The following is a 17,543-nucleotide window of genomic DNA, read 5'->3' as shown; positions in this document are numbered from 1 at the left end:
ACTATATAAATTTTATGTGATGGTCACTGTACTTCCCTGAATCCTATACTATGAAGGAGACTCTTTATCCCCACAGGTAACCCATCATCCCATTCAGGAGAGGAAGGTGATATCCACTCTAACCATAGCCACGCTGTTTGGAACTGGACTGGCAGGAGCTGGGACTGGTATCAATTCACTCACAACCCAACGGAGCAGATTCTCATCCCTTCGAACAGCTACTGATGAGGACCTGGAGAGGATCGAAACCTCCATCAGTCATCTCGAGACATCCCCCAGTTCCTGTCTGAAGTGGTGTTGCAGAACAGGAGAGGAATGGACTTATTATTGTTGCAACAGGGGAGGATTATGTGCTGCCCTAGGGGAGGAATGCTGTTTTAATGCTGTTTTTTTTGCAGATCACACAGGAGTGGTCAGCGATTCCATGGCTAGCTTAGAGTAGGAATTAAGGTTACTTACTCCCCTTGTTGCGTCCACTGTCAGCTGTATCATTGTTAGTTACTGTTGGCCCTTGCGTTTTTAATCAAATCTTGGCTTTTATTAGACAACAAATTCAGCAACTAGAAGCCAAGCCTATTCAGGTTCGTTATCATTGGCTTTGATTTGCAGAACACTGACGCCTCTGTTCAGATTCATACCTCATCTTCCCCCAGTTCTCTACCTTGAAGGATGCCGGGCTCCCAAGGACTCCTTATAGTGGATCAGGTTGCCAGGCAAAGCACTGCAAGGGAGGGCTGATACCCGGGCCCGGCTCCCTGTGAGGTATTCCGGTATAGCATAGAGGTTACTCCAAGACCAGGGTTCGATTGGGCCTGTGAGGAGCCCCCTGCATAGACCCGATCATCCCTTCCCTCCTCTCCCTGCAAAAATGGAGTTTTTTCTTTGTTACAAGGGATACCGGACAATGCCTCCCCTGATCACAGTTAATTTAAAACAAAACAGGGGGAGATGTAGGAAGCCAGATGTAGGAAGCCAGATGTAGGAAGCCAGATGTAGGAAGCCAGATATAGGAAGCCAGACGTAAGGAGCCTTTTTCACAGAGCCTGGCTTCTTTCAAACAGAGGCCTACTTAAACTTCCTGCCATTGCTGACCTTGCTGACCTTACTGCCCCGCCATTGTTTATCTATGATTGATCACTACCCATACGGGGGTCCAGGCACGTATACCATACCACTGCCTCCCAGCAGGCAGGTATAAATGCTGTAGCTGCCAGTGAATAAACGGCGCCCCTTTCTCTCTCTCTTTCCTCCTCCTTTTGTCTCTGTGTCTGTTCATTCGGCTGTGTCCCCTCCTCAGCCCCACCAAGGGTCCTACCTGCTAGACAGGGCAGGGCCCCCACAAATTATCTAGTATTGAATCTAAGGGAGGAGTTTGAGAAGGACAAGAGAGAAAACAGGCGGAGGAGGAGGTGGTACCAGGAAGGAGAAGAGTAGAACGACAAGAACAGAGATGGATCAGCAGAAGATGATGGAGACATGAGAAGAAGAGGTGGATGGGTGAATGGAAATTTGTATTTGTGAATGATTTTGTGAGGGGTGATACAGGGAATTGTAGGGATGGGGAGACCTGTTGGTGAAAAAGATGATGCACAATTGAAGAGATAGAATTAGAGGAAACACAAAAGTTTTTCAATTGGAGAATGTCGTGGAGCACAGTTGAAGTAGCAAACTTGTGATGGATGTATGATGTTGGGAAATGACAAGAAGATAGTGTTTTTTAGAGTGGTAAGTCGGAGGAAGAAAGACAAAACATAAGAGGTGCGACAGTGAAAAAGAAACATCATGCAAGAAAAGGATGAGGAAGTACTGAAACACAAGAAGGAAGAAGGAGGACCCCGAGTAAGAAAACTGGAGGTGGATGAGATGGTGGTGGAAAGAAGATAGAAGAGTAGGAGATATTGGAAAATGAGAGGTATGTAGAAGAACTGAAGAGCACTTCTTGGTGGAGTCGAGTAAAAGAGAACTACTATGTAGAGGCGTAGTGGTGTAAAAGACAGCAAGACAATGTTGGAAGGGGAGGAGTATTTTGAGGTATGGAACCGAAAGGAATTTGAGGAGGAGGAGTGAGAAAACAGGCGGTGGAGGAGGTGGTGGAGGGAGAAGAAAAGAAGAGAAGGATGAGTTCATGGACAGAGCTAAGTAGAAGTATAAAGAGCAGCAGACAGTGGAGGCAGAGTGGTGAAGAAGGAGGCAACAAGAGAACAGGAGCTGGGATTGAAGGTACTATGCCAAAAGGACGAGTTGGAGGAGGAGGAGTGAGAAAACTGGTGGAGGAGGACGTGGTGGAGGGAGAAGTATAGGACTATAAGAGGAGAAATAAAGAAGATGAAAACATCAGAAGAGGAGGATGGGTGAATGGGAATTTGAATTTGTGAATGGAATTTGTGAGGGGGAGGGACAGGGAACTGTGGGGAGAGGGAGAGCTGGTGTTGAAAAAGACGATGCAGATGTTGAAGAGGATATGGAGTTTGAGGAAACAGAAAAGTGAATTGGGAGAAGTTGGAAGATTACAGTTGAAGTAGCAAACTGTTGATGGACGCGGTGATGGAGGGAGAAATCCGCGACAATGATGAAATTGTGAAGAGGTAAGTAGGAGGAAAAAAGACAACAGAGGACGCACAACAGTAATAAAGATCAGGCATGTAAAAAAAGGATGAGGAGGTACTGAAACACAAGATGGAAGGAAGACCCAGAGAAACAAAACCAGAGGTGCATGAGATGGTGGTGAAAGTGGATGATGCGTTTGAAAATGAGAGGTAAGTAGAAAAACTGAAGAGCAGTTCTTGTTGGAGTGCAAAATAAAGGAGAACTTATGGATGCATAATGGTATACAAGAGAACAAGACAATGGTGGAAGAGGAGGAGTATTTTCAGGTATGGAACCGAAAGGAGTTTGTGGAGGAGGAGTGATAAAACAGGCGGTGGAGGAGGTGGTGGAGGGAGAAGAAAAGAAAAGGACAATGAGTTTGAAGACAAGAGGTAATGAGAACAACTAAAGGGAAGGAAACTGAAGGCTTGAGTTCAAAATGGAACAAGGACAACATCAGAACAGGAGGAATTGCAGGTAAGGAGAACAAAAGCAGAGATGGAGGAGAAGGAAGAAGAAGAATACAGGCTGTAAGTAGGTGGTGGAGAAGCAAAGAGAAGAAGGGTAGGATGAGTTCATGGATGAGAAGTAGAAGAATGAAGAGCAGCAGACAGTTGTGGCAGAGTGGTGAAAAAAAGGAGGCAACAATAGAACAAGAGCTGGAATTGGAGGTATGATGCCAAATGGAGGAGTTAGAGGAAGAGTACAGAGAAAACAGAAGAAGTTGTTGGTAGGAAGAATAAAAGTAGACAATGATGAGTTCAAAGATGAGAGGTAATGAGAAAAACTGAAATGGAGTCACGATGCAAAAGGGATGAGTTGAAGGAGTCGGAAAGAGAATACAGGAGGAGGAGGTGGTGGTGGCGGGAAGAAGAAAAGAAGAGGAGGAGGATTTTGAAGACTAGAGGAAATGATATGAATTTAATGAAGGACACTGTGGAGGCCGAGTCGAAAATAGAACATGGATGACGTCACAACAAGAGTAATTGGAGGTACGGAGAAAAAAGTTAGAGATAGAGGAATAAGAGGGAAGAAGAAGAAAACAGGCGGTGGAGGAGAGAGTGATGGGCAGAAATAAAAATGGTAGTACCAGAAGTGGAGAAAAGCATCAGAAAATGATGAAGGTGACATCAGAGAAGAGGTGGATGGGCGAATGGGAATTGGAATTTGTGAATGGAATTTGTGAGGGGAGGGACAGGGAAGTTTGGGGAGAGGGAGACCCTGGAGGAGAAAAAGATTGTGGGAACTGGAAGGATATGGGCCCAGAAAAAGGAAAACCGGATGTCTATGAGATGGTTTGGAAGTAAGAGAGAAGTGGAGAATGCGTTTGCAAAATGAGAGGAAGTAGAAAACTGAAGAGCAGTTCTTGGTGGAGTGGAGTAAAAGAGAACTACTGTGGAACAGAAAGTAATTTAGGAAGAGGAGTGAGAAAACAGGCGGTGGAGAAGGTGGTGGAGGGAGAAGAAAAGAAGAGGACAATGAGCTCAAAGAGGAGAGGTAATGAGAAGAACTAAAGAAAGGAAACTGTGGAGGCTGTAGTTGAAAATGGAAGAGCAACGACTACATAAGTGGAATTGCAGGTAAGGAGAACAAAGGCCGAGATGGAGGAGGAGGAGCAAGAAGAGTACAGGCTGTAAGGAGGTGGTAGAGGGACAAAGAAAAGAAGAAAGGATGAGTGCATAGATGAGAGGTAAATAGAAGGATGAAGAGCAGCAGACAGTAGAGGGAGACTGGTGAAAATAAAAGGAGTCAAGAAGAGAGCAGAGGGTGGAATTGGAGTTATGATGCCAAAGGGATGAGTTGAAGGAGTCAGAGAGAGAAAAGAGGAGGAGGAGGAGGAGGTGGTGGCGGGAAGAAGATAAGAAGAGGAGCTGATTAGTAAAGCTGTAGAGCAGGAGACAATGAAGAGGAGTGGTGGATAAGAGAATAAGACAACATACAAAGAAAGAGGAGGATTGTACGTACAGAACTGAATGGAAGAGTTGGAGAAGAAGGAGGGACAAAGCAGGCAGAGGATCGGGTGGTAGAGGGAAGAAGAAGTGTAGGACAACGAGCAGAAATATATCAGAGGTATTTGAAGGGGACATTTGAAGAAGAGGTGGATGGGGGATGGGAATTTGAATTTGTGATGGAATTTGAGAGGGGGAGGGTCAGGGAAGTGTGGGGAGAGGGAGACCCTAGAGGAGAAAAAGACAACGCAAGAGTAGAAGAGCAGATGGAAATGGAGGAAACACAAAAGTGTTCGAGAGAAGGTGGAGGTGCATAGTGGATGAAGCAAACAGGCAGAAGATTCAGTGATGGAGGGAAGAAGACAAGAGGATTATTTCATAGAGTGGTAAGTAGAAGGAAAAAGATGAAACAGGCGGCGAACAGTGACAAAGAACCCATCAGTACAAGGAGGACCAGGAGGTCGCAGACACAAGAAGATGGAGGAGCAGGACCCTGACAAAGAAAACCGGCAGTAGAGGAGGTTCTGGAGGAAAGAAGAGAGAAGTGCAGGATCACTTTTAGAATGAGAGGTAAGGAAAAGAACTGAAGAGCAGAAGACAATGGAGGTGGAGTGTTGTAAACAAGAACAGGACAACGTTAGAAGAAGAGGAGGATTTTGAGGAGTTTGAGGGAGAAAACGGACAGAGGACTAGGTGGTGGTGGGAAGAAGAATTGGTTGATGAGAGGAGAAATAAAAGAAGATGAAACATCAAAAGCAGAGGTCGATGGGTGAAGGGGAATTTGAATTTGTGAATGGAATTTGTGAGGAGGAGGGACAGGTAAGTGTAGGGAGAGGGAGACCTGGAGTTGAAAAAGACGAAGCAGATATTGAAGAGGAGATGGAAATGGAGGAAACAGAAAAGTCTTAGAATCAGAGAAAGTGGAGGATCACACTTGACGAAACAACTGGTGATGGACATGGTGATAAATGGAAGTGGACAATCAGATGATGTTTTTTTTTGAGAATTAAGTAGAAGGGGGAAAAAAGGACACAGAGGAGGAGAGGCTGTGAAGAGTCTGCCATGTCGGTAAAGGACTGGGAGGTATGGAGACCGAATGCAGAACTTTAGGACCGAGAGGAAGAAAACCAGAGGTGGATGGGGTGGTGGAGGAAAGAAGAGTGAAGTGGAGGATGAGTTTGAATATGAGAGTTAAGTAGAAAACTGAAGAGCAGTTCTTGGTGGAGTGGAGTAAAAGAACTGCTATTAGGCATAGTGGTGTAAAAGACAGCAAGATAATGTTGGAAGAGGTAGAGTATTTTGAGATTTGGAACAAAAAGGAGTTTGAGGAGGAGGAGTGAGAAAACAGGCGGTGGAGGAGGTGGTGGAGATAGAAGAAAAAAGAGGAGGATGAGTTGATGGACAAGAGGTAAGTAGAAGAATGAAGAGCAGCAGACATTGGAGGCAGAGTGATGGAAACAAAGGAGGCAACAATAGAAAAGGTGCTGGAATTGGACGTATGATGCCAAACGGAGGAGTTGGAGGAGGAGGAGGGAGAAAACAGGCAGCGGAGGAGGTGGTGGCGGGAAGAAGAGTATGACAATGAGAGGAGAAATAAGAGAAAGACATCAGAAGAAGAGTTGGTTGGATGAATGGGAATTTTATTGAAAAAGACGATGCAGATGTTGACAAAGAGACAGAAATGGAAGAAACACAAAAGTGTTTGAATCCGAGTTGGTGGAGGATCACACTTGACAAAACAAACTGGCGATGGATTTGGTGATGGACAGAAGACAAGCGGATGATGATTTTCTGGAGAGGTAAGTAGAAGCGAAAAAGAGGACAGAGAGTAGGCGAGGCCGTGAAAAGAGTTCGTCATGTAAGGAAAGGACAGGGAGGTACAGAGACCCAAGGCAGAACATGAGGACCCAGAGGAAAAAACCAGAGGTGGAAGCGGTGGTGGAGGAAAGAAGAGAGAATTGGAGGATGCGTTTGAAAAAGAGAGGTAACTAGAAAAACTGAAGAGCATTTCTTGGTGTAGTGGAGTAAAAGAGAACTACTATGGAGGCGTATCGGTGTAAAAGACAAGACAATGTTGGAAGAGAGGAGTATTTTGAGGTTTGGAACTGAAAGGAGTTGGAGGAGAAGTGAGAAAACAGGCGGTGGAGGTGGTGGTGGTGGGAAGAAGAAAGAAGAGGGCAATGAGTTCCAAGATGAGAGGTAATGAGAACAACTAAAGTCAAGGAAACTGGAACCTGGAGTTGAAAATGGAACAAGGACGACATCAGAACAGGAGGAATTGCAGGTAAGGAGAACAAAGGCGAGATGGAGGAGGAGGACCAAGAAGAATACAGGCTGTAAGGATGTGGTGGAGGAACAAAGAAAAGGAGAGGATGAATGCATGAAGAAAGGTAAGTAGAAGGATGAAGAGAGGCAGACAGTGGAGGAAGAGTATTGAAAACAAAGGAGGCAAGAAGAGAACAGAGTGTGGAATTGGAGATATGATTCCAAATAGATGAGTTGAAGGAGTCATAAAGAGAAAACAGGAGGAGGAGGTGGTGGTGGCGGGAAGAAGAAAAGAGAGGAGGAGGATTTTGAAGACTTGAGGAAATGACATGAACTGAATGAACGTCATTGTGGAGACCGAGTCGAAAATTGAACATGGATGACGTCACAACAGTAGGAATTGGAGGTACAGAGGAAAAAGTTGGAGATAGAGGAGTAAGACCGAAGAAGAAAACAGGTGGTGGAAGAGATGGGGACGGGCAGAAGAAAAGAAGCAGTACCACTTTTTGAGAAAAACGTCAGAAGAAGATAAAGGGGACGTCAGAGAAGAGGTGGATGGGGGGATGGGTATTTGAATTTGTGAAAGGAATTTGTGAGGTGGAGGGCCAGAGAAGTGTGGGGAGAGGGGACTCTGGAGGAGAAACGATTGTGGAAAGTAGAAGATTATGGAAATGGAGGAAACACAAAAGTGTAGAAATCGTAGAAGTTGGAGGATCATAGTAGACGAAGGAAACAGCCAAAGGGCGGGGTGATGGAGGGAAGAAGACTACAGGAGGATGATTTCATAGACACGTAATTACAAAAAAAACAAATCACAGAGGAGGTGAGTCAGTGAAAAAGAACCCTTCAGGTAAGAGGAGGTCAAGGCAGAATGGACCCAGAATAACATGGAGGAGTACTGAGAAGTGAAAACGAGCATTAGAGGAGATGGTAGAGGAATGAAGGGCGAAGACGATGAGGCCTTTGAGAACAAAAGCTGATTCGTAAAACTGTACTGCAGGAGAATATTAAGCGGAGTGTTGGATTACAGAATAAAACGACATCCGAAGAGGAGCAGGATTGGAGGTACAGAACTGAATGGAAGAGTTGGGGAAGAAGGAGGGATAAAGCAGGCGGAGGAGGAGGTGGTGGAGGGAAGAAGACAAGAAGAGTAGAGGGGCTGGAGCCATAGCACAGCGGGGAGGGTATTTGCCTTGCACGCGGCTGTTCCGGGTCCAAACCCCAGTGTCCCATATGGTCTCCCGAGCACCCCCAGAAGTAATTCCTGAGCAGAGAACCAGGAGTAACCGCTGAGCATTGCCGGGTGTGACCGAAAAGGCAAAAAGAAAAAAAAAAGGAGTAGAACAAGGAAAGCAGAAATATATCAGAGGTATTTGAATGGGACATTTAAAGAAGATTTTGATGGGGTATGGGAATTTGAATTTGTGAATGGAATTTGAGAGGGGGAAGGTCAGCGAAGAGTGGGTAGAGCGAGATCCTGGAGAAAGAGATGATGCAGAAGTAGGAGAGCAGACGGAAATGGAGGCAACACTAAAGTGTTTGAATCAGAGAAGGTGGAGGCGCACAGTAGCAGGAGCAAACAGCTCAAGGACCGGGTGATGGAGGGAAGAAGAGAAAAAGGATGATTTCGGGATGATTTTGTGGAGAGGTAAGTAAAAACAAAAGAGAAGTGACAGAGGAGGTGAGTCAGTGAAATAGAACCCATCAAGTAAGAGGAAGTCGAGGCAGAATGGACCCAGTATAACATGGAGGAGGAGGACCGAGAGGTGAAAACCAGCAATGGAGGAAGTGGTGTTGTATTGAAGGTCGAAGACGATGAGGCCTTTGAGAACAAAAGCTGATTAGAAACCTAGAGCAGGAGACAGTAAAGGAGAGTGGTTGAAAAGAGAATAAGAGGACTTTCAAAGAGGAGGAGCATTGGAGGTACAGAACGGAATGGAGGAGGTGGAGAAGGAGGGACAAAGCAGGCAGAGCAGGAGGAGGTGGAGGAAAAAGAAAAGGGTGGGACAATGAGAGCAGAAATATGTCAGCGGTACATGTAGGGGACATTTGAAGAAGAGCTGGATGGGGGAATGGGAATTTGAATTTGTGAATGAACTTTGTGGGGAGGAGGGTCAGGGAAGTGTGGGAAGAAGGAGACTCTGGAGGAGAAAAAGAAAATGCAGAAGTAGAAAAGCAGATGGAAATGGAGGAAACACCAAGTGTTTGAGAGAAGGTGGAGTTGCACAGTAGATGAAGCAAACAGGCAAAGGATGGGGTTATGGAGGGAAGAAGACAACAAGAGGATGATTTCATAGAGTGGTAAGTAGAAGGAAAGAGAACGAAATAGCACACAAGAGAAGATGGAGGAGGAGGAACCAGAGGAAGAAAACTGGTAGTAGAGTAGGTTGTGGAGGAAAACCGAGAGAAGTGGAGGATGCATTTGAGAATGAATGGTAAGTAGAACTGAAGAGCGGTAGACAATGGAGGCAGGAGACAATGGAGGCAGTATAGTGTAAACAAGAACAAGACAATGTTAGAATAAGAGGAGGACTTTGAGGAGTTTGAGCGAGAAAACAGGAGGTGGAGGAGTTGGTGGCAGGAAGAAGAGTAGGACAACTGAAGAGAAATAAATAAAGACGAAGACATCAGAAAAAGAGGTGGATGGGTGTGTGGGAATTTGATTTGTGAATGGAATTTGTGAGGGGGAGGGACAGGGAAGTGTAGGGAGAGGGAGACCCGGAGTTGAGTAAAATGATGCAGATGTTGAAGGAGACAAAAAATGGAGGAAACAACAAAGTGTTTGAATCGGAGAAGGTGGAGGATCATACTTGATGAAGCAAAGTGTCGATGGATGTGGTAATGGAGGGAAAAAGGCAAGGAGATGATGATTTTGTGGAGAGGTAAGTAGAAGCGAAAAAGAGGTCACAGGGGAGGTGAGGCAGTGAAAAGAATCTGTCATGTATGGAAAGGACAGGTTGGTACGATGACAGAGGATGGAAAAGTAGGACCCAGAGGTATAATACCGGGGTGGACTGGTTGTAGGAGGAAAGAAGAGAGAAGTGGAGGATGCTTTTGAGAAACAGTGGTGAAGTAGAACTGAAGAGCAGAAGACAATGGAAGCATATTGGTGTGAAAGACAACAAGACATCGTTAGAAAAGGAGGAGGATTTTGAGGTAAGGAACCAAAATGAGCTTGAGGAGGGAGAAAACAGGCGGTGGAGGAGGTGGTGGAGGGAGAAGAAAAGAAAAGGATGAGTTCATGGATGAGAGTTAAGTGAAAGAATGAAGAGGACCGGATAGTAGAGGCCGAGTAGTGAAAAACGAAAGGAGGCAACAAGAGAACAAGAGCCAGAATTGAAGGTATGATGCCAAACAGAGGAACTGGAGGAGGAGGAGAGGAGGTCGTGGTTGGAAGAAGAAAAGACAATGAATTCAAAGATGAGAGGCGATGAGAAGAACTGAAGGGAAAGGAACTGTGGAGGCTGGAGTTGAAAATGGAACATGGACAACATCAGAACAGGAGGAATTTCAGGTACAGGAAACAAATGCTGAGATGGAGGAGGAGGGGAGAAGAATATAGGCGGAAAGGAGGTGGTTGAGGGACGAAGAAGAGAAGGGGAGGATGATTGCATGGACGAGAGGTTAGTATAAGGATGAAGAGCAGCAGACAGTGGAGGGAGAGTGGTGAAAACCAAAGGGGACAAGAAGAGAGCAGAGTTCAGAATTGGAGTTATGATGCCAAAAAATTATCTGGAGGGTCTGAGGAAGAAAACAGGTGGTGGAGGAGGTGGTGGTGGTGGAAAGAAGAAAACAAGAGGAGGAGGATTTCGAGGACTAGAGGAAATGAGAAGAACTGAGTGAAGGACAGTGTGCAGGCTGCTTTGAAAATGGAATATGGAGTACATCAGAATAAGAGGTATTGGGTGTATGGAGAAAAAAGGCATAGATCAAGGGGTAAGAGGGTAGAAGATGAAAACGCAGTGTATGATAATGGGGCAGAAGAAGAAATGAAGATTAGGACCAGGAGCGGAGAAAAATGTCAGAAGGAGATGAAAGGGACATCAGAAGAAGAGGTGGAAGGGGAATGGGTAGTTGGATTTGTGAGGAGGAATGACAGGTAAGTGTGTGGAGAGAGAGATTCTGGAGAAAAAGACAATGCAGAAGTAGATAAGATAGAAATGGAGGGATCACGAATGTGTTTGAATTGGAGAAAGTGGAGAAGCATAGTAGACGAAGCAAAGAGGCGAAGCACTGGTGATGTAGGGAAGAATACAAGGAAGAAGATGATATCTATGAGAGATAAGTAGAAAAGCTGAAGAGCAGGAGACAATGGATGAGTAGTGGTGTAAAAGAGAACTTTAGAAGAGGAGGAGGGTTTAAAGATACAAAACAAGAAGGAGGAGTTTGAGGAGGAGGAGAGAGAAAATGGGCGGAGAAGTGGTGGTAGAAGGAAGAAGAAAAGAAGGACAATGAGATTGAAGATGAGAAGAAATGAGTTAACTGAAAGGCAGGAGACTTTGGAGGCTGGATTCGAAAATGGAACACGGATGATATCAGACAATGAGAAATGGGAGGTATGGCAAAGAAGGGCAAAGATGGAAGAGGAGGTGGAAAGAAGAAAACAGGCGGAGAGGATTTGGTGGAGGAATGAAGAAAAGAAGAGGAGAATGAGTGCATGCACGAGAGTTAAGTAAAAGCTGAAGAGCAGCAGACAGTGGAGGGAGTCGTTTCAACAAAACGAAAGGAGGCAAGAAGAGAACAGAGGGCGGAATTGCAGTTATGATGCCAAAAGAATGTGTTGGAGGAGTCTAAGGGATAAAACAGGTTGAGCAGGAGTTTATGGCATGATAAGAAGAGAAGGAGGATGAGAGGAAATGAAAAAAATTGAGTGAAGGGCACTGTGGAGACCCAGTTAAAAATTGAACACGGACGACGTCAGTATAAGAGGTATTGGAGGTACGGAGAAAAGTGGTGGAGATGGAGGAGTAAGAGGGAAGAAGATGAAAAAGGCGGTGTAGGAGATCTGGGTGGGAAGAGGAAAAGAAAGACAGGACTACAGGCGGAGAAAAACGTCAGAAAATGAAGCAGACATCAGAAGAAGATGTGAACGGTGGAGTGGGAATTTGAATTTGTGAATGGAATTTGTTGAGGGGGAGGGATGGGAGTTGGGGAGAGGGAGACCCTGGAGGAGAAAAAGACGATGCAGAAGTAGAAGAGCAGATAGAATTGAGGAAAAACAAATTGTTTGAATCAGAGAATGTGGGGGAGCACAGTAGACGAAGCAAACAGGTGAATGATAGGGTGATGGAAGAAGATAAGAAGAAGATTATTTTGTGCAGTGGTAAGTAAAAGAGAAAAACAAGACAGAGGAGATCGAAGCAGAATGGACCTACAATAACGTGGAGGTGGAGGACTAAGAGTTGAAAACCAGCAGTGGTTTAGGTGGAGGAGGAATGAAGGAAGAAGAAGATGAGGCCTTTGAGAACCAGAGGTAATTAGAAAAACTGTAGAGCAGGAGGCAATGAGGTGGAGTGGTGGAAAATAGCATAAGTCTTCATCCATAGACGAGGAGAATTGGCAGTACAGATTGAATGGAGGAGTTGGAGAAGACAACGGGACAAAACAGGCAGAGGAGGAGGTGGTGGAGGGAAATAGAAAAAAGATTAGGACGACGAGAGCAGAAATATTTCAAAGGAAGTTGAAGGGGACATTTGAAGAAGAGGTGATGAGGGAATGGGAATTTGAATTTGTGAATGGAATTTGTGAGGGGGAGGTACAGGGACGTTTGGGTAGATGGAGACCCTGGAGGAGAACAAGAGGATGCATAGGTAGAAGAACAGATGGAAATGGAGGAAACACAAAAGTGTTTGAGAGAAGGTGGAAGTGTATAGTAGACGAAGCAAACAGGCGAAGGACATGGTGATGTAAAGAAGAAGACAAGGATAGCATGATCATGGAGTGACAAGTAAAAGGGAAAAAGATGACAAGGAGGCGTGGCAGTGAAAACCCCTCAAGTAAGACTAGGACGAAGGGTATGCAGACACAAGAAGATGCAGGAGGAGGATCCAAAAGAAGAAAACCGGTGGTAGAGGAGGTGGTGGAGAAAGAAGAGATAAGTGGAGGATGCATATGACAATGAGAGGTAGTAGAAGAACTGAAGAGGGGGCTGGAACAATAGCACAGCGGGTGGGGCGTTTGCCTTGCATGCGGCTGACCCGGGTTCAATTACCAGCATCACATATGGACCCCTGAGCACCGCCAGGGGTAATTCCTGAGTGCTGAGCCAGGAGTAACGTCTGTGTATCGCCGGTGTGACGCAAAAAGCAAAAAAATAAAAAAAGAAAAAGAACTGAAGAGCAGGAGACAATAGAGGTATAGTGCTGTAAACGAGAACAAGACAAGGTAAGAATAAAAAGAGGACATTGTGGTACTGAACCAAAAAGAGGACTTTGAGGATTTCAAGGGAGAAAACAGGCAGAGGAGGAGGTGGTGGCAGGAAGAAGAATAAGAGCAGGACGACGAGAGGAGAAATAAATCAAAGGAAGATGAAGGGTACATTAGAAGAAGTAGATGAGTGAATGGGAACTTGAATTTGTGAATGGAATTTGTGAGGGGGAGAGACAGGGAAATGTGCGAAGCAGGAGACCTGGGGTTGAGAAAGACGATGCAGATGTTGAAGAGGAGATGGAAATGGAGGACACACAAAAGTGTTTGAATCAGAGAAGGTTGAGGAGCATAGTTTACAAAGCAAACTAGAGATTGATTTGGTGATGGAGGGAAGAAGACAAGCAGATGATGATTTTATGGAAAGGTAAGTCGAAGTGAAAAGAAGACAGATGAGGCGAGGTAGTGAAAAGGAACCCGTCATGTAAGAAAAGGATGAGGAGGTACAGAGACATAAGACATAAGTGGAAGGCCAGAGGAAGAAAAACAGCAGTTATGGAGGAAAGAGTGATTTGGAGGAAACTTTTGAGTACCAGAGGTAAGTAGAAGACCTGAAGAGCAGGAGACAATGGAGGCGTAGTGGTGTAAAAGACAACAAGACAAATTTAGAAGAGGAGGAGCATTTTAAGGTAAGGAACCCGAAAGGAGTTTGAAGAGGAGGATGAGTTCAGTTACGAGAGGTCAGTAGAAGAATGAAGAGCAGCGGACAGTAGAGACAGAGTGGTGGAAACGAAAGGAGCCAACAAGAGAAAAGGAGTTGTAATTGGAGGTAAGATGCCAAACGGAGGAATTGAAGGAGGAGGAGGGATAAAATAGGTGGAGGAGGAGGTGGTGGCGGGAAGAAAAGAGGAGGAAGACGAGATGAGAAATTTGTCAGAAGATGAAGGGGACATTAGAAGAAGAGGTTGGTAGTGAAATGGGAATTTTAATTTGTGAATGGAATTTGTGAGGGGTAGGGAAAGGCACATGTGGGGAGAGGGAAACCAGGAGAAAAAAGAGGATGTGGATGTAGAAGAGGAGACAGAAATGGAGGTTACACAAAAGTGTTTGAATCGGAGAAGATGGAGCAACATAGTAGACGAAGCAAACTGGCGATGATGGGGTGATGGAGGAAAGAAGATAAGAAGAGGATGATTTCGTGGAGAGGTAAGTAGAAGAAAAGAAGACCACAAAGAGGAGGCCTGTCATTGATAAAGAACTCGTCAAATAAGAGGCGGATGAAGAGGTACAGAGACACAAGAAGATTGATGAAGCGGAGGACCGAGAGTAAGAAAACCAGCAGTGGAGGTGGTGGTGGACGAATGAAGGGAGAAGAAGATGAGGCCTTTGAGAACAAGAGGTAGTTAGAAAAACCGTAGAGCAGGAAACAATGAGCAGGAGTGGTGGAAAAGAGAATAAGACTACATCAGAATCATATGGAGGAGTTGGAGAAGGAGGGATAAGACAGGAAGAGGAGGTGGAGGTGGAGGGAAGAAGAAAAGAAGGAGGATGAGTTTATGGCGAGAGGTAAGTAGTAGAATGAAGAGCAGCAGAGAGTGGAGGCAGAGTGGTGAAAACGAAAGGAGGCAACATCGGAACAGAAGGTGGTAATGGAGATACGATACCAAAAGGAGTAGTTAGATGGGAGGATAAGGAGAAAAGAGGCCAAGGAAGAGGCGGTAGCAAGAAGAATAAAAGATGCCGAGGATGAGTTCAAGGACGAGAGAATTAGTGAGGAACTGAAGGGCAGGACACTGGAGTCGAAAATGGAACACCGACAATGACAAACCAAGAGGAATTGGAGGTACTGAGATCGGGGGCAGAGATGGAGGAGGAGGAGGGAAGAAGGAAACAGTTGGAGGTGTGTGTCAGGAAGGAAAAAAGAGTAGGACGACGAGAGAAGTATGTCAGAAGATGATGAAAGGGACATTAGGAGAAGAAGTGGATGGTGGAATGGAAACTGAAATTTGTGAAGAGGAGGGTCAGGGAAGTGTGGGGAGAGGGAGACCCTGGAGGAGAAAAAGACGATGTGGAAGTAGCAGAGCAGATGGAAATGGAAGAAACAGAAAAGTGTTTGAGAGAAGTTGGAGGAGCATCATAGAGGAAGCAAACAGGTGCAGATGGGGTGATGGAGGGAAGAGAACAAGAAGATGATGATACTGGAGTGTTAAGTAGAAGGAAGAAAGACAACACAGGAGGTGAGGCAGTGAAACAACCTGACAATTAAGACTAGGACTAGGAGGTACGGGAGACACAAGAAGATGGAGGAGGAGGAGGAGGAGGAGGAGGAGGAGGAGGAGGAGGAGGAGCCAGACAAAACCGGAGGTGGAGGTGGTAGTGGAGGTAATAAGAAAGATGTGGAGGATGTGTTTGAGAACAAGAGGTAAGTAGAATTCCTAAAGAGCAGGAGAGAATGGAGTTGCAGTGGTGTAAAATACAAGACTAAATTAGAAGAGGAGAAGGATTTCGAGGTACGGAATCTAAAGGAGGAGTTTGAGGAGGAGGAGATGAATGAAAGAAGAGAAGATGATGAGTTCGAGGATGAGAGAAAATGAGAAGAACTGAGGGGCAGGATACAGTTGAGTCTGGAGTAGAAAATGGAATATGGATGACGTCAGAAAAAGGAATGGGAGCTATGGCGAACAAAGGTGGAGATGGAGGAGGAGGAGAAAAGAAGAAAACAGGTGGTGTATAGATGAAGAAAAGAATGGGAGGATGAGTGCAGGGACGAGAGGTAAGTAGAAGAATGAAGAGCAGCAGACAGTGGAGAGAGAGTGGTGAAAATGAAAAACAAGAAGAGAACAGAGGGGAGAATTTGAGTTACAGTGCCTAAAGGATGACTTGGAGGAGTCGGAGGGAGAACACAACTGGTGGAGGAGGTGGTTGCAGGAAGAAGAAAAGATGAGGATTTTATGGACAAGAGGAAATGAGAAGAACTGAGGAAGGACACTGTGCAGGCCAAGTCAAAATTGAAACATGGATGACGTGAGAATTAGAGGAACAGGAGGTACAGAGAAAAAAGGCAGAGATGAAGGAGTAAGAGGGAAGAAGATGAAGAAAACAGGCAGTGGAAGCGATGGAGCCGGAAAGTAGAAAATAAGGGCCGGATCTCTAGTGGAGAAAAACATCAAAAGAAGTTGAAGGGTACATCAGAAGAAGAGGTGGATGGGCAACGGAAATTTTAATTTGTGAATGGAATTTGTGAGAGGGAGGGACAGGGAAGTGTGGGGAGATGGAAACCCTGGAGGATAAAAAGAAGATGCGGAAGTAGGAGACAGAATTTGATGAAACACAAAAGTGTTTTAATCGGAGAAGGTAGAGGAGCACAGTAGATGAAGAAAATATGCCAAGGAAGGGGTGATGGAATGAATAAGACAAAAGAGGAGGATTTTGTGGAGAGGTAAGTAGAAGGAAAAAAAGACAACAGAGTAGGCGAGGCAGTGAAAAAGAACCCGTCAAGTAAGTGGAGGTCGAGGCAGAATGGAGCCAGAAGAAGAAGGAAGATGAGGACCGAGAGGAGTAAATAGGCGGCGGAGGTGGTAGATGGAAGAAAAAAAGAAGAGGATGAGCTTTGAACAAGAGGTAAATAGAAGAATGAAGAGCAGCAGACACTGAAAGCAGAGTGGTGAAAATGAAGGAGGCAACAAGAGAACAGGAGGCGGAATTGGAGGTACAGAGCCGCAAGGAGGGAGAAAACAGGCAGAGGAGGAGGAGGAGGTGGAGGAAAAAGAAAAGAAGAGTAGGTTGTGCTCGAGGTCGAGGGAAATAAGAAAACTGACAGGCAGGATACTGTGGAGGCTGGAGTCCAAAATGGAGCAAGGATGATATCAGAACAAAAGGAATTGTTGATACAGAGAAAGAATGCGGAGTTGGAGGAGGAGGGAAGAAAACAGGCAGAGGATGAGTTGGTGGCAGGAAGAAGAAAAGAAATGTAGGACAATGAGAGGAGATATATGTCAGAAGAAGATGAAGGGGACATCATAATAAGAGGTGGATGGCGAAATCGGAATTTAAATTTGTGAAAGGAATTTGTGAGCGGGAGGGATTGGGCGGTGTGGGAGAGGGATAATGGAGGGAAAAAGACGATGTGTAAGTAGAAGAGGAGATGGGAATGATGGAAACCCATAAGCGTTTGAGTCGGATAAGGTAGAGGAGGATAATATACGAACTAAACAGGTGAAGGAATGGGTGCTTGAGGGAAGAAAAGAAGAGGATAATTTTGTGGAGACGTAAGTAGTAGGAAAGAAGATGACGCAGGGGAGGGGAGGTAATGAAAAAGATCCCATCAAGTAAGAGGAGGTCGAGGCCGAACGGAGCCAAAAGAAGATTGAGGGGGTG

Source organism: Sorex araneus, chromosome X (genome assembly GCF_027595985.1).
Source record: "Sorex araneus isolate mSorAra2 chromosome X, mSorAra2.pri, whole genome shotgun sequence".
NCBI classification, from domain to species: Eukaryota; Metazoa; Chordata; class Mammalia; order Eulipotyphla; family Soricidae; genus Sorex; species Sorex araneus.
This window is presented reverse-complemented; position numbering follows the sequence as displayed.